This window comes from Pecten maximus, chromosome 12, assembly GCF_902652985.1.
Source record: "Pecten maximus chromosome 12, xPecMax1.1, whole genome shotgun sequence".
Classification (NCBI taxonomy): Eukaryota; Metazoa; Mollusca; class Bivalvia; order Pectinida; family Pectinidae; genus Pecten; species Pecten maximus.
The window spans coordinates 1916899-1941356 of record NC_047026.1 but is presented as its reverse complement, the minus strand read 5'-3'; the positions used below and the strand labels follow the sequence as shown (position 1 = coordinate 1941356).

Here is a 24458-nt window from a genome sequence, read left to right as displayed (position 1 = left end):
AGCGAGTGTCTTTTGCAACTTTAAAAAAAATAACTTACGAGTGTAAAATAAATTCCATATCCAGTATTCACTTGTTGTGTAACCTCTATTTATACCATCTATTGTTAGACAAGGACTAAGATACTAACCCTTTTGTTTCGTAAAACACCCAGTAGAGAAGATGTTAGGTATGTCCATAATGTTACACTGAAGTTTACTTCAGGTAATAAACTAGACATTAGTCTATTTAACAATCTCTGCTCAAAGTATCATGAAAACAGAAAGACGCTGCTTGTTACAGTGAATTAAAGTAAAAGATTTTTTTTTTTTTTTTGCTCAAATGCTACTTCCTGGGAAACACATTGATAGGTGCAAGAAAATTTTTAGGACAAACTAGCTGTCAATCAAATCATTTCTAAAAATAATATCATGCGTCATGGCAGATGAAGGTTACTTTAATTAAATGATATACAGAAGATTTACTGCAGTCGGCACAAGAATACGGCAGTGTTGAAATAAAGGGACATAACGGATAAATAAAGATTATAGAAATATATATATACATTTTTTAAATGTATTTGCAGAAAATTTTCCTGAAACAACTATCTGAATTCACGATATTTTGTGATATATTTTCCATCTATGTTCCATACCAGTGATACTATATATAGATCACGAAAACCATTTTCCGGGTATGTATCAGAGGGGACTCTTGCGTTTCGGATATCTTGTCCTTTGAATATATTGATATAAAAACTTATATTAACAAACAAAGTGAATTCAGTTAATTCTGCTTGCCGCCTTTTCCAACCAAGACTGATTTTTTTTCAGTACTAGTCAGTTGCAAAATCGACACATTTGAGGACATAAATCGGGTGTGTTTGTGGGTTTTGGTGGGTGTGACATCATAACAAATGTATATCTCTATTTTGTCTACCATCAGGGTGTTTTCTTACTATAACAGCAGGTAGGGTGGGAATTGGTGATGGTAGTGGGTAGTGGAGAGTATTTACATACTGTTAACCAGTTTGGGTGTGGTTGGAGGGGGGGGGGGGGATGCCCTGGGGCCAGGGATGATGGTCAAACCCTGTGAACCAGTTTGGGTGTGGTTGGAGGGGGGGGGGGGGGGGGGATGACCTGGGGTCAGGGATGATGGTCAAACCCTGTGAACCAGTTTGGGTGAGGATGGAGGGATGGGGGCCGGGGAGTCAAATCACACACTATAAACTAGTTTGGGTGTGGATGGAGGGATGGGGGCCGGAGATATACTGTCAAACCAGTGTAGGGTTGGTAGTACTGTCACAAAATTTATATAGAAGTTTCACATTCTCAATGTTGACAAATGCACCTTAAACATTTTAATCTTAAACTGGACATCGAAGGTCAGTATAAGGCAGCTGAAAGCAATTCCAAGCCATAACAATGTTTATGGAATAATTCCTCAAGAAAGTCTTTATTTTATAAATGATGTCAAATTACACTTTAATTCTGTTCTTCCCATTTTACGCCAGAATGAAATGATGATAAAAATTGTTTGTGTAAATGTGCGTGAGAGGTAAAAAATATTTCCTTCCGATGTCAGGAAGAAAAGAGAGGCATTACCAGACGCTGTTTAAGCAGAGATTATTGTGAGGGCGTCGATGTGATATATTTGCTGTTTGAGCCGTACCAAGGCTTAAAAAATGTTGTTGCGTGCTTTTGGTGATGAAACAAAAGCTGGCATATGTTATGTTATTGTTGTTAATGAATTGTACATAGTTGTAAATATGTAAGGCTGTTTGGCTATGTAAATATCAGCATTAATTCTGTTACTTATTATAATGTATATAAATGACAGTTATTGTAAATAGACCTGTATATATATATATATATATATATCTAATTGTGTGCGTCCGTTACTATATATATCCAGTATTACTTTAATGCTGGTAAATCTGGTTAAAACTACATCTGAATTTATTATCCTATCAAAACAAAGCTAAATATCTGAGGTAGTCCGTAGTAGTCCTTTGTGACAATCTAAATATCAAAATCATAGATATACATACACTACACTATCTCAATACAAGATTCCAATCTAATATGAGATTTAATGTATCAAAATAATTTCCAACCAAAATCATGAATAATTTTAACACAAAATTAATTCAACAGGAGCAAAATATGAAGAAAATATGTATAATTTTAACACAAATTAATTCAACAGGAGCAAAATATGAAGAAAATATGTATAATTTTAACTCAAAATTAATTCAACAGGAGCAAAATATGAAGAAAATTGTAATTACATAAAGATTCTTGAAAAGTGGACAAGGCTGGTAGGACCAGGTGTTTCTAAAGGTTAATCATCTTCTGTTTCATTGATGACAATAACCATGTTTTAAATGATATACTTGATATCAAAACCTGATTATGCTTTTGATATCTACCTCAGATATTAAGTGGATTATGATAGATATAATAAATTTAGATTTAGTATTAACCAGATTTGTTCACCAGCTACAACATACCTTCGCATTTAACATAGAGACTTACAGGGAAATTGAACACGATCCGATCCTCTCTAATCTAGGTCTATAGAAATGAGATGTCTCAATGGAATTAAATCAGTTTTAAATATCTTTCTGCATCTCCAAATGTTTGTCAGGTAAGGCTGATATGAAGTTCTTTATGGGAGAAAGATAATACTGGTACGCTATGTACTATATAGGTAGTGGCATAGCTAGGTGAAAATCATATGGATGCTTTATAATTCTCTCTGTCTATTTCTTAACTCATCTTTTTTTTTCGAAAAAAAAATAAAATGGTAATGCTTTGGCATACAAGCATAGATAAAAATGTAAACTTAATCAATTTTACAACAACTGCGAAACAAGTTATCTCAACTTATATAAGTCACGCTTTTTGGCCTAGATTGAATTGTGCGAGGGGTCTTACTGTGGGAGGAAACCGGAGTACCCGGGGAAAACCCATGTGGTCGGGCAGGTGACCCCGTACCTTTTCACGTCCAGTCGGGGAATCGAACCCCGGCCGCCTTGGTGAAAGGCAAGTGTGTTACCACTCTGCCACCCGACCAACTTTAATAGATAGTAACGGCACCATTGACAGGACATGGGGATATTAGCCCAAGTTTCCTCTGGCCCTGACACCATGTCTGGTGTAGGCTAGGGCCAGAGGAAACTCAGGCTAGGGGATATGTGATTTGGAGAAGTAGATATGTCATAGAGGGAGAATATTTATGATGGTAGGATGATATGTAATATGGAGGATAGGAGAGAATTGGATTTTGTGACATTTTCCTGTGGCTTTTCTTTTATTATTTAGACTGTATTGTTGTGTAATGAGAAAGATTGATGACAATCGTTTGTAAATATGCAAAGTATTTGTGTGTAGCAAACCAATATCCTTTTCCTATTTTGATTTTTGGAGGCTTCGATGAATTCTGTCCATACAAGACATGTGCCTATAATTTTAATAAAGGACTGTTTAAATTCATGTCTGACATTTTACTGTAAAAGATGTATTTTTTGACGGTTCAAATTTTAGCGGTTTTACAAGAAATTTGAAACAGAACTTATTTTTTTCTTTGATTTGATAGAACGAAATGGTAATTTTCCCATTTGATGTTTTTTTCAAGGTATCTATTTTTTTACAGTTGTATTTTATTCTCGAAAATAGCAGAAAACCTTGGAAATAAAACCTTCTTAGTATTTTTATTTTCCTACAGGGAATATTATGTTAGTTACAGTTTATTGTCCTCAAATTTAACATGGAGTTTATCCTGCAAAAACAAGTGAATACTCTTCTAGCATGAATATTGAATGAATTCAAGTAAAAATGTATAAAAGTCAAACAAATCGGTCTTTTACGGTGATCGAGTTTGTCATTTTTACACATCTTAACATATACTCTGTTGAAAGTACTCAAGAAATATAAGTTATATACAAACATTGTAATGTTAAATTTGTAAATCCATTTTACTTTGTCATGAATTATTATAAAAGTTGTTTTAAGTGGTGGTAATATTGATGAAGATCTCACGAGGATTTATGGCAAGGCATTAACCTTAACACGCGTGCGGGTGACATCACAAATGTATTCTTCTATAATGTAGCGTTAAATTCTACACGCTGTTAAAACTAAATACATGGGAATTATCCAGAAGTGATCTTGTTAAAATTTAAAAACAAAAAAACAAAAAAACAACATTTGCTCGTAAATGAGGCAGATATTGCTAAAAAGAACAAATCACTTCAAAGCATCTTTAAATATGCTGACCATTTTTGAAGTATGTCATTCCGTGAAGAATTGTCTTTGTATTATGGAGGTGAATCTCGTGTCTGATGTAGTTTACCTGTAGGCAGTAATGATTTATCTAAGCGATTTTCCAGCTAGACAAGCTTGTATACAATTTATAACTATTCGACTAAAAAAATATTGAAACATATACCAGTGCATTTAGATCAAAGATTTTTTGAGGATTTCTTGGGTTAAGAACATGTAAGTTTTTGGTAATAGAAACTATCGTAAACTAGATCACTATTTGGCAAATACAGCTGTAATGTATAGAAATTAGGTTCTCCAGAACAGTTTCTTTTTTTCTTCTTATTTTTTTTTATCTTTAGTTATTTTGGGCAAAATATAAATCATGCATGGATTTTTTTTTTTTTTTTTTTTCAAATGTTTAAGCAGAGACACATACATGTATACATATGTGTCTCTGGTTTAAGTGAAAAATTCTGAAATTGAAAGTTAAGCATGAAATCTAGCATTTAGAATATGCGGCTGTATATATTGTGGCTATATTGTCGCAGATGTATACTTTATTGGCCGGTACACAACGCAAGTGTTTAATATATATTACGAATCCATTGACTAACCTGTTGATGTAAAACTCCGAATAAAGGAGTATATACATGTATATATGTATACGTACTGTCAATGGAATATTCTATATCAGCTGTTGTAGCTAGGGAACAGACAAAGTCAACATTTGTGTTAAGTATGATCACACCAACGTGTCGTAATAAATGTCTGTACTTCAGTCTAGGTCGGGGGTGATAACAGTATCGTTCGATTCTCAAGGGTCACCTAAAGTACTTAGGGCGACTCGTGGATATCACCAGAGACATATATACGTCTCTGACATCACACAGGATTAGTTGCTCAAATGTTTGTGTATTTTTTTCCCTATGAAACTATTGCTATCAAATGTAATAAACTTGATGTAAGATGCAGTTTATGTAGATTTATTAATGAATCATGATAAAATTCAGATATCACAAATGGATAGAATACAAGTGCTAAAATTTGAATTAAGGAAGTGATGGAATGTGAACCACGTGACTAACACAGGGGGTAACCATCCGGAACGCCTCGGGTTTTTATTTTCAAAATACACAGTCGGAACCCCTCGTCATTTTCTCCGTTCGCATTCGGAGGCGAGGTGTTCCGATTGTCAAAATACACTGTATTTTCGAGGAAAAAATACGAGGAGTTCCGGGTGAGGGCAACAAGCGGATACGTAATGGTGGGATAATGGTACATCAACAGTCCAACTTAGGGACGATGATGTTTGGATGATCAGGTGTCCAGGAACTCCCAGAGTGACAATTTACCGCTCTATGAACTGTGTCTGTCCCCTGAGAACATTTGTTTGAATTGACATGAAATAAAATGTCAGAAATAATGAAATGTCTTTTCGTTATTTTTGCGAGATGAATAATAATCATTTGAAGAAGTCGAAATATGTGTCACATGAGTTTATCATATATATACGTCTCTGAGTTTATACACATAAGTTATTGCTGGGAGCTTTCCTCCATTTTACCATTATTGTATAATAAAATCAAAAAAATCATCTGTTTATAAACGAATAATGAAAGATCTATACGGAACTCGTTACACAATCGCTCCCAAATCAAATAAATCTTGAAGGTTAAGTCAACTATTTGGAGTGTTAGTTCACGAAGAGTCTATTTTTGGGAGAATGAGAAATGAATATATAAATAGACGTCAAGGTCATTAATTTGAACAAACTTGGTAGCCCTTCACCCAAGCATGCTAAGCGCCCAATATCGGACCTATTGACCTCTTGGGTTATATATTCACTAGCCAAGGCTTCTGATTACGTTGCCATCTGTAACGTAATCAGAAGATGGTGGAGTTGTTTAAACTTTGACCCCGAACAGACACCGCACCACGACAAACGCTCACTTAACTTCGGGAAGATGATCTAAAAATGGAAACATTACTGACGATTAACTTGATATAAAACCCCAGTGAATAGCACATTGAAATATTAATATAGTAATGGCAGAGACCTATATACTAGGGATTCGCAACAACCGCTTTTCTCGCAGAGTCACGAGTATATAGGTCTCTGGTAATGGTTAAAAGACTATTTCATCCTAGGGCTCGTCTGTGATATCAGGGACCATGGCAATCAAGGGGATCCCGAAACTAAAGGTCATAAACGGGTGTTAAAATATGGAAAGAGAGTTGTCTTCATACTGTAATTTACAAAGATCATGAAATAAGAGTGTACATTCAGATACGATGTCACTATATAGCGCTTATCGGAAAATATGGCTCACATATATTTTACATACGGGCATCCAAAGTCTGTATATAGAACATGGTGGATTTTCAGCCGTAGGCCAAGGTCACATTTGTTTACATTCTGTCATGAAGTATGGTACGTCAATCCTGTGCTATAGGGCCATGTCCCGAGAAAACAGGAAGTTCAACGTGGTATGAAGGGTAAAGTGTCTTCAATGTATAAACTAGTTCTTACGTTACCACTTACCCGAACGATTCTGTGGACACCGTCTACCTGAAGCCATGCATTCGCGATATTTCTGTTTAATTTTTTTCGCGCCAAGTCTTTTCTATGAAGCATTTGACGTTGGATTTGAAATAAACCAATGACTGATTCTTAAAAATAATATTAACAAACAAAAGATAATTACAGTAATTTAAATAATAATGCTGATATAAAACTATTTATCAACATTACCATACAACATGCATTGATATTTACATATCTTCGGACTATCGGGCCTTCGGACTATCGGACCTTTGGACTATCGGGCCTTCGGACTATCGGACCTTTGGGCTATCGGGCCTTTGCACAAACGGGCCTTTTGGACTATTGGGCCTTTAGACTAATGGGCCTTCGGACTATCGGACCTTTGGACTATCGAGCCTCCGGACTATCGGACCTTTGGACTATCGGGCCTTCGGACTATCGGACCTTTGGACTATCGGGCCTTCGGATTATCAGACCTTCGGACTATTGGGCTTTCGGACTATCAGGCCTTTGGACTATCGGGCCTTCGGATTATCAGACCTTCGGACTATTGGGCTTTCGGACTAGAGGGAATTCGGAATATAAGGATGTCGTTACTCAGATATGATACAAAGACTCTCCATAGATAGAATAGTCTTTTGGTGCTTTAACAAGATTGTGAAAGGGTAAACTTTACAATATTTCATTAAAACTTTGTAAGACTAATATGTACTTATTGGTGCTGACTGACCACTGGGGTGATTGGAGGAACCAAACTATGGGTCATATTAACTGAAATACATTATGACACAGGTGACGGTTAAGGTCCATGTGCCGTTTATCTTGTTTTACTTGTCAAATTGAGAAAAGAAATAGCTTAAGGGTGTATGATAGTCTGACGTCAAAATTTTGGAAATTTTAACTTTTTTCTCTACCATGGTTATTTTGTAAGAAGATTTATCTCCCGTGCCGGCATGGAATGACTTACGTTAAATATGAACTTTCCTATATCCAAGTCTTATTCTATAAATAGAGAACTTTGAGAAGTTAATTCCGTAGCCGTTATTCAAATGAGCTGTTAGATCTAAAAGTATTTCCCCCAACATCTGGAGTTATACTTTCGACCTAATTGGACAATTTTCCATATTTTGAAATATACTCTTTCCTAACATATAAGCATAATAGAAGTCTCCAACCTATTCTATATGCTATTCCTACAAAGAATATCAGAATGCGTTAATTCTACATTGCGTTTATTTGCTATAATTTGGGAATGCGCGAAAATTTCAGTGCGCCAAAAGTAAAACCTTTTCAGTATGTTTTGACATTTTTTGTTTAAAAGTGTTATTTTTTTTATATATTCAATCTGAACTTTACAGGAGTAATGAAATGGAGAAATAATCATAGCTAGTGGAACCAACAAACTTTTGATTTACACAAACTATCTTGCGCTTTAATCCCCTTTCAATGCACCAGTATATGTGTGAATGGCCGATCACACAGTACGTATTCTCGAGTCGAACGTATACATACACACGTAATATATAATGTACTCTTGAACTTCATCCGGAACTGCTCGGGTTTTAGGATGATGCGAATGACGTGAACTTGGCATCGAAAGCACATCTTGTCGCGTACGCAAATGCTTCGCGAAAGTCCCGCTATATTTCTATCATCAATTTTGAAGTATATTATAGTGTCAGCATTTCCTTGCTACTAGCCCGATTTCCTCTGGCCCTGACACTATGTCATGACATGGTGTCAGGGCCAGAGGAAACTCGGACTGGTTTGCTACTTGGTCATTTGCTCATCATACGTATAGGAGATGAATGGAGGGGAAACCTATAGCTCTCCTGGAAGGAATGATAAAGGAATAAATGGAGACAGGAATGACGTAAACAGGGAGGAACAGCTAGATAGGCAAAGTAATGAAAGTCAGAAGGGAAGGAAAGAGAGTGTAAACAAAACGGCATATATTTCCTCTTAATAAACAAAATGTTGGCGAGAATGTCTAGAATAACCGTAAACCGAGCTGTTCGGTCAAACAGCGACGTGATAGTTTGTGTAAACAGTAGCATCTAATAGCTTTGTAGCCCTGCTGTAACGATCACCATGCCGTGGAGAGCATATGGGGATGTGTAATATACACAAGACACATCTCTGATAAAAGTTATATAATTTCTAACTATTACACGAGCACAAATGTATATTCGCATTGATGACCAACACGTCAGCGCTCGTGTTTCACGACGTGCGGCGGACGTGACCACATGTCCCATACATGTCTGATAATGAGATTTCGGCCTTTTGCTAACCACATGGTTTCCGTCTAGTGCTGCGTGCCGTTTCCGTATTGTGTATCCAACAGTCTAAATTGGTAGTGTACTTTGACATTTACACATCCTTGAGGATATCTCGAGTAATCATTACATCCCGAAACAGTAGTTTCGACTCCGATTGTCCTCAGAAAGGATTAGAATGAACTTTGCGGCTTGTTATGACGGGAAAATCAAACCTTTGCTATTCGGGGTCAGCTAGCTCTGGTCATGGTGTTTGATAACGACATTTACATCTTGTTGTACCACAGATAGTACAGAAAGATATATATACATTGTATATATGTATAAACAAGAAATTTCTTTAAAAAAGATAAACGGCATAGTTTTAATGGTGGTTATTCAACGAACTAATGCATGTGTTTCAGCACGGATAACAAAATTATATCAGTTTGAATCAATTTTGGTAATAATAAGACTGCATTTGAATCAGGAATATGATTTTATTAATGTGTCATTTGAAAAGATACATCCACTTATTCGGCTTGCATTCAATTTTAACTTTGTTTCGTTTTTAACTGCATATCTGCATTTTGCATTTAACGCTACATTGACCAATCATATACTTCATCTTGACCAGTAACGCCACCTGTCGCGTCATATCCGGGGCCCAAAAGAACATCTCTTGTCGGCACCTTGAGTCCAATAGATATTAAAGGGCCACTCCTTCGTTTGAATTAAGTTTAAGTAGTAAAAAATAAACTTACTAAAAAATATGTATTTCTTCCAAGTTGTGAAAGTTATAATCTTTACATTAATACGACAGTTTTAGTTTCAAGGTAAACAAACGTTCTTGGAGTAATAAGTCCTGAAAATACTTAATTTGACCCGAATAATCACCATAATAACCACAAAGACATGCGGTATTTGTATACGATACACATTTTCCCGGTACATTTCGGTGTTAATTCATTATTTGTAGGCACAAACAATCATATAATCATCTTTCGGACACAGATTTCATCAATAGAAATGGTGCATGTTTCTGATATCCAACGAAGGAATGCCCCTTTAAGTGCAACGTGAATGATATCGTCATTTCCATTTTCGAAACATTGTTTCACGTCTCTTATGTTTTTATTAGTTTTGAAGACTCTTCAACATCTGCTGCTTACGTCTGTCTTAAATTACAACCAGCAGGGAAAACGTACGACTAAGCGTGAGGATTTAAAAAACATTTTAGGTTAATTTTCCATTTCTAGATTGTAACATTTCTGCATTCCGCAGCCTACGATGTTCAAGGACTTGCTGCTTGTATTATTACACCGTGATAGATGTCGATTACCGATGGAGAAATTAACAACACCATATTTCGAGAGATTCAGGTTGGTAAAGAAGACCATTCACGGTTGACATCATAATCGCACGGAATCTAGTTATTTCCGTGTGTGACATGAAGCCAAGTGAGAAAGATGCCCGTAAATATGTCGGGTAGATTTTCTGTTTATATCTAATTCAGCAGCGCCTAACGTTGGCACTGGACATATCAGACTAAATGCGATTTATGTAAATACACGTTGTAGCACCGGGCAATAAATAGTGAAATCATATATAGCTCTTGAGATCTGTTATCGGGTCCAAGAGGTGAACCCTTTGTACATACGACCTTCACTCTAATTCATCAGGATTTAAATCTGTTTACCCTCGGAGTGACCTGATATCCCGTCAGGAGGTATTGACCATGAACCTTAAGTACTGAGCAACAAGTAGCGACAATTTACGAAAACAAGCCCCTTGGTGTGGCTGAAGCAATATAGACTCCCGATAAAAATAGTAACAGCGACCTTCACCTTGACCCCAAAAACCCTGAAACTCGAACTTGCCCGAGATATTATGGTCTTTTTATCATTGTGTGAGGTTTGGTCAAAATCCTTCAAGGAATGAAACCGCTAGAGTGCTGACAAACGTTACGTATATACACGTACGATTGTAAGACAGACGAGAGGATCCCCCCTCCCCAGGGTGGGGGTGGGGGGGGGGGGGGGGGGGGGGGGGGGGGGGTGGGACAGGAGACTACTAATACACTAATAACCAGACGCAGACAGCCTTGTAATTTCAAGAAGTATTTTTCTATATTGTTATTGTCTTACTAGTTCGGAAGATAAAAAAACTTCTAGTCGCTCGGAAGGTTTCATTTGTCAATATAATCTGTGATATGAAATGATTATCTATCGCTTCACTCTTTAATTACTACCTGGGCCCAGTTGTTCAAAAGGTAATTAGCTAGACTTGAAAACGTAGTACCAAAACAAGCAAATGAAACGGCCTTTTGTATCACTAAATCATGATTTTATACGCAAAATACACAGTACCAGGGACAATTTAGTTTTTTGAAAGTTATCTTCAATAAAACAGGATAATTCACACGCTCATTATTAATTTCCACTTGCGATTATAAATATATATAGGAAACCGCTTCATATATGTATATACAGCGATATAATCCGACCTTCACCTTAAGCCAACAATGACTAAGTATACCCATCCTCTGTTTTGTGACGATAATTTATATCAGTCGTACTTTAAAATCTGTCCTTGAAACACGTTCACGGTATCAACGACCCTTCCCTGCACTTGCCGTGGCGTATGTCAGGCATGTGATGTTAATTTGCCTGATCAAGGTTGTGAAAATTAGTATATATACATTTTCGTTAGGGCCATTGTTGTCACTTAAATGGCAACATTTCTTTTTGTGCATTTGGTCGCCATTTTACGTCACATCCGATGCCGCCGTACCGGCAGACAAACGACACGAGTATCCATATATTGCCATGGATACGTTCAGTGAGTGTCTGAAGTTAGGACACTTTGCTATTAATATTGTTTAATAAAAAAAAACATTAAAAATAAATATTTCTCATTTTAGTGTCGTACATATCAATAAACTTAAGAAACACAGTACTTCATTGAAATATATTATTTTCTCAATATCTAAATACGTACATCTGTTTAAGAATATTATCACACATATAAAAACACTGGCATTCAATATTGAAATGTATAAAAAAAAAAGTAATAAATTAATAGTCAAGTGTCTTTCACAATATGAAAACATTCAAAGTGTTCACAAAATGGAATAAGACAAATATGTTGCCATTGTCATCCGTCACTTCCAGTCATAAATACAATTTTCTACATTTACGATACATTTAGCACAGGGACTTGGCGTGTATTCCTGATACCATGGTCCCGGTATGTGGACCGTGGGCCTGAAAATTCGTGGCAAGACCCTGCGGCGAAAAGGCACAGGTTATAATCCCGGAATTCAGTAAAAATTGGCGATCTCAATTAACTTGCATCTTGGAAGTTAATATCCAGACTCAGCATCATTTGAAGTAAGAAAATGTCACGGTATGGTACACTCTGTTAAATATCGTATGTGCACATGCGGTAACGTTTTTCCGACTAGCCATGTTCCAAAACTGTTCTTTCATCTGAGTCGTAGAAATAGTATTCACTTTTCCCAGCATTCCAAAGATCTGCGTCATATCCGGAATGTTCAAGTCGGACAGCTGTATATTGCTGTCGCGTAGGATGACGTTAGCGGCAAACAGCAGGACGGATATGATAGTTCCCGTGGCCATACACATTATCAATATAAGGGCCATACTGATGAGAAGAAAGATGAACATCGATAGGGCAACCATAGTAGAAACCAATATGAGAATCAATATGGGTGACATTGTGGAGATTTACACGTCAAACTTGCTCACTACAATGCTTATATGGCCCACGACCTTCTCAAAAACAATCTTGTGTTTATATTTGTTTCGTTGAACAAAATATCTTCCTCGCTAAAGAAGGGGTTGTTTCTTCCAGTTTTCCACCCGCAATGTCGATCGTGCTTCTCGCAGAACTGTCGAAGATAAGAAACAATTGATTAGAGAAATATCACAATGTGTAATCAAAGTTGTTTAGCATACGTACAAGTTACCTACATTTAACATATCCCTAAGTCTGATACCCGTCACCAGACATCGCTAGTCAGAGGTGAGTACTGTATATTTGAATACATTCTGAGCATCGTGTTCTAGGAACTTTGAAATCTACCCTTTCTCCTACGGCTACACGTGCAGTGCTATACAAATATTACGGTATCTGAAATGACCGAAAAAAAGTTATTAAGAGCAAATGATGAACCCTGGGGCATATTCATATAGTGAGGACAAACTTTGTGAGTGTTACATAAGGAATGATATGGGACCAATCAAATTAAAATCTAGATGGTCATTCTCACTACGTTACATGAACATCCAACAACATCCCATGAGGGGTCACGTTCTGATGACCTTTGAGATGTGTGTATTTCACTTTCAGGGCGAATTGTCAATTATTCGATGTCATCGAAGCAAACCATTTCGTCACAGCATGCATCTGAGGCAACAGCATATATATACATGGAACTTTATTCTTTCTGGGACGAAATGACTTGAAACAAATTGACAGATTATGCAAGCTATGCACTCTAGTCATGCTAATTCCACACAAAAAAATCACTTCCAAGATTCTGGTAGTAGTCATTTGATTGGCTAATCCAAAAGGTCATCCCGACGTGACCCCTTATGGGATGTTGTTAGATGTTCATGTAACGTAGTGAAAATGACCATCTAGATTTTAATTAGATTGGATATGGGACAGATTTAACAGTAAGGTAATGGACCCTGGGACAATTTACTGAAGATAATGCGAGGAAATTTTAGAATAGAATCCAACCATGTTATTGAATGGAGTCCCAAACATCCAATGGTTGTTTGAATTGACATCAGTCGACCGTAAATGAACATTGTATGTCCAGCCAAAGTAACCAAATAAAGGACTATTTAGTCAATATTTATAGGAATGTCAAATTCCACTATGCCCTACGGCTCACGGTCTTTTCAAATTGGAAGCAATACATGTTACCCTTCATAATCCAGCCACTGCCGTCATCGAAAAAACTGGACTAAAACTGAAAAATGTCAATTTCTCGCGATTCGCTCTTGTTGAAAAGTAGAACGAATATTCGTACCCTGCCTACACAGCTCTCCGGGCCATTTGCCCGTCCGTCGTCCAAAGCTACGTTATCGCAGCTAGTTGAAAAGATGTCGGGATAGAGCTCCCTAGGTCACGTGATACAACTACCGTAGTGTGTAGCACCGCTAGATTAATTAATACAAGGCGAGAGTAAATTGTTAATGACCATCTGTTGGTGCGCTTTGGGTCTACCTGTAAATATATTAGTTATGTATACATAGAAGCAAGGTCAAACTAGAGGGGTCAAGCTTGTAATACGTCACTGATCGTGCACGGATCCTCGGTCTGTTTACGTGTACATGTATATACATGTTGTGGCCGTAGGGGTTAAAGGTTGGCGTCCATTTGATCTTTATGATATACACGTGATATAGTGTAGCTATAGGTCGTAAGCGAAAATATTATCACCCTATATATATAAATATGCCCTACGGCTCATGGTCTTTTTCAAACATGTCCGTGAAACCTTCCTAATCCAGCCACTGCCGTCATCGACAAAACTGGAGTAACACCGAAAAATGTCAATATGTCAATTTATATATATAGCCCAGATTTCACTGGTGCAGACGGCTGCAATGCAATCTGGGGGATACGTTCTCTAAAAATAATGAATTTCATGCAAAAATGGAAGAAAATCTGGTTAATTTGAGAAAAAATACACATATAACTACGGTCTCTTATGCACCTCTCAAAATTACGACAAATATATGTGAATCGCTTTCAATACGAACTGAAAATGTGTAAGTCTTTCCATTGCATTGGGACTCTCACAATGCTTGCGAAGCCATGACGCCAAAAAATAACGGCAAATATGTGTGTTTCTCTTTTATAACGAACTGAAAACGTGTAACTATTTCCATTGCATTTGCGATTTCTCATAGTAATTGCGAAGTCATGAAGCCACAATTATAAGACCATATTTCACGAGCTCCGTGGATATGTTCGATGAATAACACAGCATCAGAGACTTGTATATGGTATATACGTCTCTGCATGCACTAAAATTTATAACTGTATTTAAACAAGATTTAAGCTATCCATACCATTAGCAAATTAACTGCTGTACACGCATGTCCATATCTACATCAGGAAAGATGGCGACTTACCTAAGTATATGTTTGTGACCAAACACAGGTACCCGTTATATTATCCAACACGTTTCTCCATAAACCTCCGGCTTCGTCCAACGATATACGTCCACGGTAGGATTTTCTTACATAGCTGTCAACAACAGCCCGGAGTCTATGTATCGATGTTATGGTCACCGCTTGGCTGGACGCCGCTGACGTAACGCAAGGTCGATCGATATAACGGTAATATGTGTGTGTACGAGTACACATGGTCGATTATGGAAGTCCAAACAGTCCAAACAGTCACGGGGTCATTAGTGGACGTTGTCCATATCACGGACACACCACGTATGTACACACATACCGTTATCGACTTGTTCACAGGCCGTGTTCGCGAAATGTCAAGCTGTGACAAATCGGATAAAACTGGTCCGCCTCTGCTGGAAGAGACATCGTTGAAGTCTGGCGTCATCATTTAACACAAAATTATGTGGTATACCAAAACGATTCCCGTACTTTCAGTTTCCAGTAGAGAAACTATATATTGTGATCATAATGAAGGTTACAATAGTTGTATTTCAATTCCGCTCGAGGTCATATCTGAATTCAACTTATTAAACCAGAGACGTGTATATAAATATATATATACACATACCCGAAATTTAACTTGTCGTGAGCCTATCGGCCTGTTGACTTTATTAAATTGATTCAATATTTTATATAGAATTATTCAATGAGAAAATAACATGGACACTAGTGTTAGATTCTATTTATCACATTCACAAGTAAATTTATACAAACGACTCACATGTACGAATGAAAATTATACCAATTTATACCATTTCCGAAGCTAGATTAGTACAATTTCCATGCGTACAGGTCTTACGTGTTTAGACAAATTAATTTGAATACGACGTTAATAGGTCGGGAAAGAGGTTTAAAAAAAATTACAATCCCGAAAAAGACGTGTTTTCCATAGACATGAGGAGACACTTTATGTAATTATGTAATTAAAACACCGATATAAGCCCTTCTGGCTTCTGGAGGCGTATCCTGGTAGTGATAAATTAATCGACCAGGTAACACTGTAACACGTAGGAGCGAATTTGGAGGGTTGATTGTGCCAGTGCTGGTTTAGACGCGATTTAAAAGAGTATGATGAATTGAAACCGTATTCATATACCTTTAAACAATTAATTGTCAGTCTATCATGACTAACGGCGTATCTATGTATAAAGCAATGGTGGTCGCCTGGTCGGTTGGCACTGTGGAAACACGTTTGACTTTCACCAGGTCGGCCAGGGTTCGATTCCCCGATCGGACGTTGAAAGATAGTCACCTGCCCGACCACGTGGGGTTTCCCCCGGGTACTCCTGTTTCCCCCGCAGTAAGACCCCTCAGAGGCTTCCACTTTAAGAGTGACTAATATAAGTTGATATTATTTGTTCCACAAATGTTGTAAAATAAATAAAGTTTATACAAAGCCAAACAAGGCACAAAGAAAACATTTGAAATGCGTCCGTGAATGAATTTTATCACTGTTACTTCTAATTGTCCTTATGACCTCGGGGTCAACAGCCTGACGAAATCTGTGATAACATTTGTAGATTGGGCCTATTTTATCACACATACTTATCTATAATTACTGTATATCTGTAGGTGACAACAGACATAGATGGCCACCGGGAGCACTTGAGTAAGAAGCCGGAAGTGGGCATGCGACTCAGGATGCACCGGAAGTAGATCTCTGTTCTTCAGTAGATCTTTATCTCCTACGGAAGTCATCAAGTTATAAGGGACTTATTTGGCACACATCATCAACTATAAAAATAAGCTATATTTCTGCCATTTCTTTGTTGTATTTTACAAAAGTAAACCCCGTAAAATACCAACCAGGGTACAGAAACAGATTCTACTTTATAAAGGATGACGTCATTCATTTCGGAATGTTGCGGTCATACCTGTACCCGATTTTGTCAACTTTCTTTGATAATGATAATAATGTTTATTCAGGCAAAAGGCATATTAAAACTTACATTCATCACAATTACATAAATAAGACGATAATTAAATCACCACAGATTTTCTTAAAATTAATAAAGTATTATGATATCAAATATTTTATCACAGATTAACGATATAGACTGCTTTCTCGTACCTCAAATATCACAGGTCAATAGTTTTGACCAATATCACATACATTGACCAATCTAATTAAAATCTAGATGGTCATTCTCACTACATGAACATCTAACAACATCCAATATGGGGTCATGTTCTGATGACCTTTGGGATGTGTGTATATCACTTTCAAGGCGAATTGGCATTTTATCGATGTCATCGAAGCAAAACATTTCGTCACAGCATGCATCTGAAGCAAACCATTTCGGCACAGAATATAGCTATATGCTTTATTGGACGAAATGACTTGAAACAAATTGACAAACTATACACTCTAGTCATGCTAATTCGGACATGTAAAATTCACTTCCAAGATTCTGGAAGTAGTCATTTGATTGGCTAATCCAAAAGGTCACCCTGACGTGACCCCTTATGGGATGTTGTTAGATGTTCATGTAACGTAGTAAGAATGACCATCTAGATTTTAATCAGATTGATACATTGACTACAGTTAAAATGCATCACAATGTACTATCGAATATCATTAAAAAAAAAACGGAAATCAGGTTTTGTCATTGGATTACACATAAAGCCTATATAAAAGGCTTATTTCTATTGGGGTCCATTAATTAAATATTCCATGGCAAAACATTACTTTAATAAGGGGGAAATCTTCACCGATGAACTCTCTGTGATTCCATTATAATATTTAATTAAGGGATTTCCTTTACTTAACTTTGATGAAACAGGGGCTTGACGAACTTTCGGCTCTCGGACGATTTACCCAATCAACTTGCGGTCGGGGATTATATATACATATATTACGTTATCTATCTCAAATAATTTGCACAATGTATCATAGATAAAGATTTGAATTTCCTTTCGTAGTTGTACTCGATAATACATGTATGTTTTTGATACATATGTGTTTGTCTTTATTTAAACTCCGTTTCCTCCTCCCCCAACCCTCGCATTCATTCTGGGTTTGTTGGTAGGCTGAGGTGTTAAAATTTGTAGTATTTAGAAGAAAAAAACAATATTCTTCACGACACATTTTTTTGGCATAGCCGTTTAATTTTCTTTTGGCCCCGGATATGACGCGACAGGTGGCGTTACTGGTCAAGATGAATTATGTGATTGGTCAATGTAGCGGTAAATGCAAAATGCAGATGTACGGTTAAATACGAAACAAAGATAAGATTGAATGCAAGCTGAATAAATAAATTATCATTTTAAATGACACATTATTAAAATCATATTCCTGATTCAAATGCAGTCTTATTATTAACAAAAATGATTCAAATTGATAACATTTTGTTATTCGTGCTAAAACGCTTTAGTTTGTTAATTTATTTCACCATCAGTTTTACATTATAACCACCAGCATTAAAACTATGCCGTTTATCTTTTTTAAAGATATTTCTTGTTTGGAGATATAACTATATAATGATGAGCACATGGACTTGAGAATTTTTTAAGTCTCCATGTATAGGGACATTTCCTAGTGTCTATAGCACATTTTGAGACGTTTTGGGGGACTAGATTAAAATTCGTTAAAATGACACCCAGGTGTTAAGAACACCAGAGACATATATTTACAGAGAGATAAGAAACATCGCTATTTTCCCGTACAAGTGGTGGCTCCCTTTATTCATGACCACTCAAGCATATCCCTTATCGAGAGCGCCTTGTTCCCTATCAAACACACGCGAGCACAGGTAAATCGGGCTTTTCGCATGTATGTATCGATGTACCGGATCTTATTCGACAAGTTCTGGTTAATCCGCCATTATGTCAGACCAATATATCGTCAATTTTAAATACACACAAAAAAGCACATCGTTTTATATAGGCCACTACAAAAGTTACTTCATTATCCAAAAAACTATCATACTTATGTGATATAGTCTTGTTGATCATGCATATTGTTGACATTAATCCGTATTTTCGAAAACCCCACCGGGACTTTTCAAAACTTAGAAAATGTCCGTCGATCTTCCGTGCGGTGTGCTTGAATTTCATACTTAAAATACGAACACTTTGACAGCAAATTGCTATATATTTTTATTGATGACACTTCTGCACTTTGATATTAATACAATTAAAGCTAATCCTTGGATTTGGGCGATGATTTCAAACAGAAAATTAAATTATCGATAATTATGTGTCAGGTTTTCAAGTTTTCTCCAATATGGCGTCAAGTGAAGACCTAACCGAACGACCGCAAGGATTGTGGGAAGGTCAGGGGCCACCATGTAGACATAAAGGCAAATAGAGAGCTGCCAATCTCTCTGTATATATGTCTCTGCGTACATATAGACTGTAACAATGTCTCAAGTACCTGTGTAAATGAGGACCTATCTACACTCCTTGTGACGTCATCACTCGTATGGTGTCCAGACACTAGGTGTCGCCCTATGAGTACACCAGTTAACAACCCGAACAAGGTACAGTTCAGTAACGGTGATCTCGCGGCGACCTTCACATCGTAAATATTTTGTTATCTATGTGTCTGGCCTTAAATCAATATTTTGTTTGAGTAGTATCGGCCATGACTTACGCTATAGAAGGTCGCCTACGGTATGTTTACATCGTGTTCAAATTTGACCCAAATACTTCACCCTCGGGAAGAAGGTTCTTATATATACAATATAATACCATTAAAATAAGCCTGCCAAACTAACCTCAGACTAAATACCCAGTTTTCATATGATTTTGGAGATAGAACGACGAATATTTTAGATCGGTGCAGCTAATTGAATTACGACTTGTTTCATAAATGCAGTCCAAATTGCAGTCATGAAAACCTTTGTTGAAGTGCTTATCATTTCTTCTTTGAATATTTGAATTATTATAGAATAACTTAATTTGATCACTTACGAGATTTAAATGTTAAAGTAGATTTGAAGGTTTTGTTGAATGGCTGTGAGCTGTTGGCTGAGAATATAACTTACGTATTTTCTGACACGTTTATCATTACATTGTTCTACAGGGCTCGATTCTTGGTCCTCTTTTATTCGTTCGCTTATGCTACCTTTCTTTATGTCACTGTTGATATCCCTAGGGTCAGTGCAGAGCTTCTCAATTATGACCTAAATAAAATTCATTCGATTGACGGGAAAATCTTCATAAAAAATCTCTCTGGTGAAAATGTTTCAATTCAACGTGAGGGCGATCTTGTACCCTACGGCCATGTCCCGTCAATGACCATTATTAAGAACGGTGCCTCAAACACAAATGCCAGTGAATGACAGATAAAATATAACTTGTAATAAGTGCTATTGCTACTGATTGTCTTCACTTACCCTTTATGTTACCCTGGTTCTTATTCTTGTTTCAGCTCTCAACAGAGAGTTGAAACTAGTAGTCATCCCGCACGCTGAATACTGGCAGCGTTATGTGACTGTTGCAGTCAGTTGCTGTTTGACAGTTGAATATGTTTTGTTATGAAACAAATAGACTAATGGCTTGCTCTAGCAAAGTATAATTCACATTAATTAATACTTACCTTAAACCACTCTGTGGTGCAAAATGTTTCCATATGTTGTTTTTTTTTTGCTTCTTTTTATACATACAAAATGTACATATTTTTGTTGTTGTTGTTGTTGTTGTTGTTGTTGTTGTTGGTGTTGTTGTTGTTGTTGGAATGCTTTACATCCGAGTACTGATCATGAATACTTTTTTATTTTTGTAAAATTCTGTATTACTCACAAAGTCTATATAAACACTATATCGCAGAGGGCGCGATTTTTAAATATACTACCTCTTCTACGTTTCTGGTATTACCTGATGCCGTCTGATGCAATATATAGGGTGGTCGGGTGGCACAGTGGTAACACACTTGCCTTTCACCTATAGGCGGCCGGGGTTCGATTCCCCGATCGGACGTGAAAAGGTATGGGGTCACCTGCCCGACCATGTGGGTTTTCCCCGGGTACTCCGGTTTCCTCCCACAGTAAGACCCCTTGCGCGCTTCCATCCGGGCCAACAAGCGTGATTAATATAAGTTAATATAACTTGTTTCGCAAATGTTGTAAAATAAATCAAGTTTACATTTACATCAAAATCGGCGCCTTCTACGACAAATCCGTTTCCGTACCTTTACATAAACAACTAGATCCACTGACTGTGCTGGCGGCAAATCTAATATTCCGCTATAGATTGAAAGCTTTACCCGTGATTACATGTATCTTTCTATATATCAATGGAGTAATCATAAAAGATCCAAACAAAGCACACGTCCCTGATTTACGTAAATATTGGTATGTCTTACTTATTTCTGTTTTATTATTAGACATCCTCTTACTTCTGTACGGTCTCCTTGTACAATGTGGCGATGTCGAAAGTAATCCAGGTCCGACTACAGCTGACGAACCTATAAGTCTTGTACCTTATAACATACAGAGCATTTTACCAAAAATTGACGTGCTTTTTACTGAACTTAATATGTATGACGTGCTGACATTCACTGAAACGTGGTTAAACCCCATAAACGAGACGTTGAACGATCTTATTCACGACGATTTTTATCCACCTTTTTGTCAAAGTAGACCAGATCGAGTTGGAGGCGGTGTGGCGGTTTACGTTCGGAAAAAAATAATAGTTAAACGACGTAAAGATCTCGAGATTAGGAATATTGAAAGTGTGTGGCTGGAATTAAAACTGAAATCACAGAAAATGTTACTTGGTACTTTTTATCGTCCACCAAACACTAACGACCACTATTGGAACATGATCCACTTTTCTATAGAACATTTAATACAGGTATTACAAACATCCTGATGACTGGAGATTTGAATGGCAATGTGTTAATAACGAGTAACTGTCTCCTAGAAAATATCATGCACCTATTTGACTTAAAGCAGTCAATACTGAGCCAACACATTTTACTGAAACCTCGAGATCTTTACTTGATGTGATCCTCGTTAGTAATGACAAAATTGTAGATTATGCTAATGTAGGTGATCCTTTTCTCTATATCAATCTTAGATACCATTGTCCTATATATGCTTATTTGAAATTTAAACGTTCACCAAATAATAAATGCACTAAACGACGTATATGGTTATATAAAGATTGTGATTTTTGTGATTATCGGGATAAATTGAATAAGTCAACTGGAACGAAACAGAAGCACTATCAGTTGATAATACTGCAGATTTTCTTTCAACGACGATTTTAAAAATAGCCTCAGACACCATACCAAATAAAGTAATAACATTACGAAAGCGCGATCCCCTTTGGATGGACAATAGTATCCGCAGATTAATCAGAACTAGGAAAAGAATCCACGCTAAAGCTAAAAACACACAAAACCCCCTACATTGGGAGACATTCAGAAAAATAAGAAATACTTGTGTTGGTGCTATCCGCAATGCAAAAAGCAATTTTTACAAAAAAATGTCTTCTAATCTTCAGTTTACGTCTAGTTCGTCTTGAAAATGGTGGAAAATGTTGAACTCTCTTACACAGTTTTCATGCAAATCAACCGACATACCTACACTGATTTACAATGACACAGAATACACAAATGATAAAGAAAAAGCCAATGTACTTAATAACTATTTTGTCCAGCAGACTGTACTTGACGATTCACATCACAACCTATACCAATTATCAAGGACAACAACACCAGAATGCTTGGTGATATAAATATTACAGTTCAAGACGTGTCTGACGCCATTGATATAATAGATGCTTCTAAAGCCTCTGGACCGGGTATGATTAGTGGTAAACTAATAAAAGAAGGGAAAAGACAATTAATAGGGCTTCTTTGTAATCTTTTTAACAAATCGTTACATAATCAATATTACCATGAGACATGGAAAAATGCCAATGTTATCCCAATATCTAAAAAAGACGACCCAAGTGCTGTTTCCAATGATCGTCCTATTTCATTAATAAGTATAATAGGCAAAGTTATGGAAAGGTGCATTTTAAAACATGTTCATAATTTGTTGCGTGATTCTTCTTTTTTTACTGAGCACCAGTCAGGTTTTAGATATGGCGATTCTGCTTTTAATCAGCTATTGATTATCACAAATGACATTGGTAAAGCTTTAGATTGTGGGAAGGAGGTACATGTTGTGTTTCTTGACATAAGTAAGGCGTTTGATCGCGTCTGGCACAAGGGTCTTTTCTATAAATTACAGAAAGCAGGCTTTGAGGGAAATATTTTAGGGTGGTTCAAAAGTTATCTTTCTGATAGGAAACAACGAGGTGAATTTTCAAACTACATTACTATTAAATCTGGCGTTCCTCGGGGATCTATATTAGGGCCCCTGTTGTTTCTGATATTTATAAATGATATGATTTCGGATATTAGCAGCATTATCAAATTATTCGCTGATGACACTACTCTTTATCTCGTAATGAATAATGCAATTAATTCAGCCAATATTATAAATAACGATCTTTTTAAAATTCATACATGGGCCACTCAATGGTTAGTTACGTTTAATACAAATAAAACGGAGGTTAGATGCAAATTTCCATCACAAAATCGGATAGAGCTTTGCTTGTTTCATATGTGTACCAAAAATCAGCTAATTCCATGTGGTGGAACGTTCTCATATCGCCGCCTGAATGTGGTTGTAAATTGAAAGAAAAGGGGAAATGAGTAACAACCTTGTCTGAAACCCTATTATATAGCTTATTATATACAAAATTTTATATTGAATATCAGAGCGGATATTTTCATGACAGTTTTATGATATCTAACGACTAAATAAACAGTATCGATATAAAGATTTACACTGAGGACACCCTGATACATGAATACTGTTCTATCTCAAGTTGTCCTCTTTTGAATTTTCTGATCGTGTGGCCTTGTACATTTATCCGTATCTTCTTGTCTTTGTCTATACGTTTACGGAATCATTGACTCGACGCTAGCTATTCTTGTCTCATTTTCCTTGTTTTATTGTCCCATCTCCAAAGCGTTGTGGCTCTGTCAGGGTTGGGACCCTGACTTGTCTCACTTTCTTTGTGCCTGCCGACCACGCCACATCGAAAAGATAGATTATCCATATGAAATACTTTATTTTGTTCTAAGTAATCAATCAATTCTGCGCTTCTTAGAGGTATTGAATGTGATTTATTATATTGTCTTGTTATTTTGTGTAATTAGTTGTTCGTTATTTATCACAC

General features: G+C 36.7%; 2 long non-coding RNA genes across 2 annotated transcripts; one reads left to right on the top strand and one right to left on the bottom strand.

Annotated features, from left to right (window-relative positions):
• The first annotated feature begins 10 nt into the window (after positions 1 to 10).
• LOC117340098 lies at positions 11 to 5668 on the top strand. Its single transcript, XR_004535362.1, has 2 exons — positions 11 to 1016; positions 1164 to 5668. It is a non-coding gene; the product is annotated as an uncharacterized LOC117340098 (long non-coding RNA).
• Positions 5669 to 12003: 6335 nt separating this feature from the next.
• LOC117339797 lies at positions 12004 to 15625 on the bottom strand. Its single transcript, XR_004535322.1, has 2 exons — positions 15225 to 15625; positions 12004 to 12961 (listed from the first exon to the last, which is right to left on the bottom strand). It is a non-coding gene; the product is annotated as an uncharacterized LOC117339797 (long non-coding RNA).
• Between the last annotated feature and the right edge of the window lie 8833 nt (positions 15626 to 24458).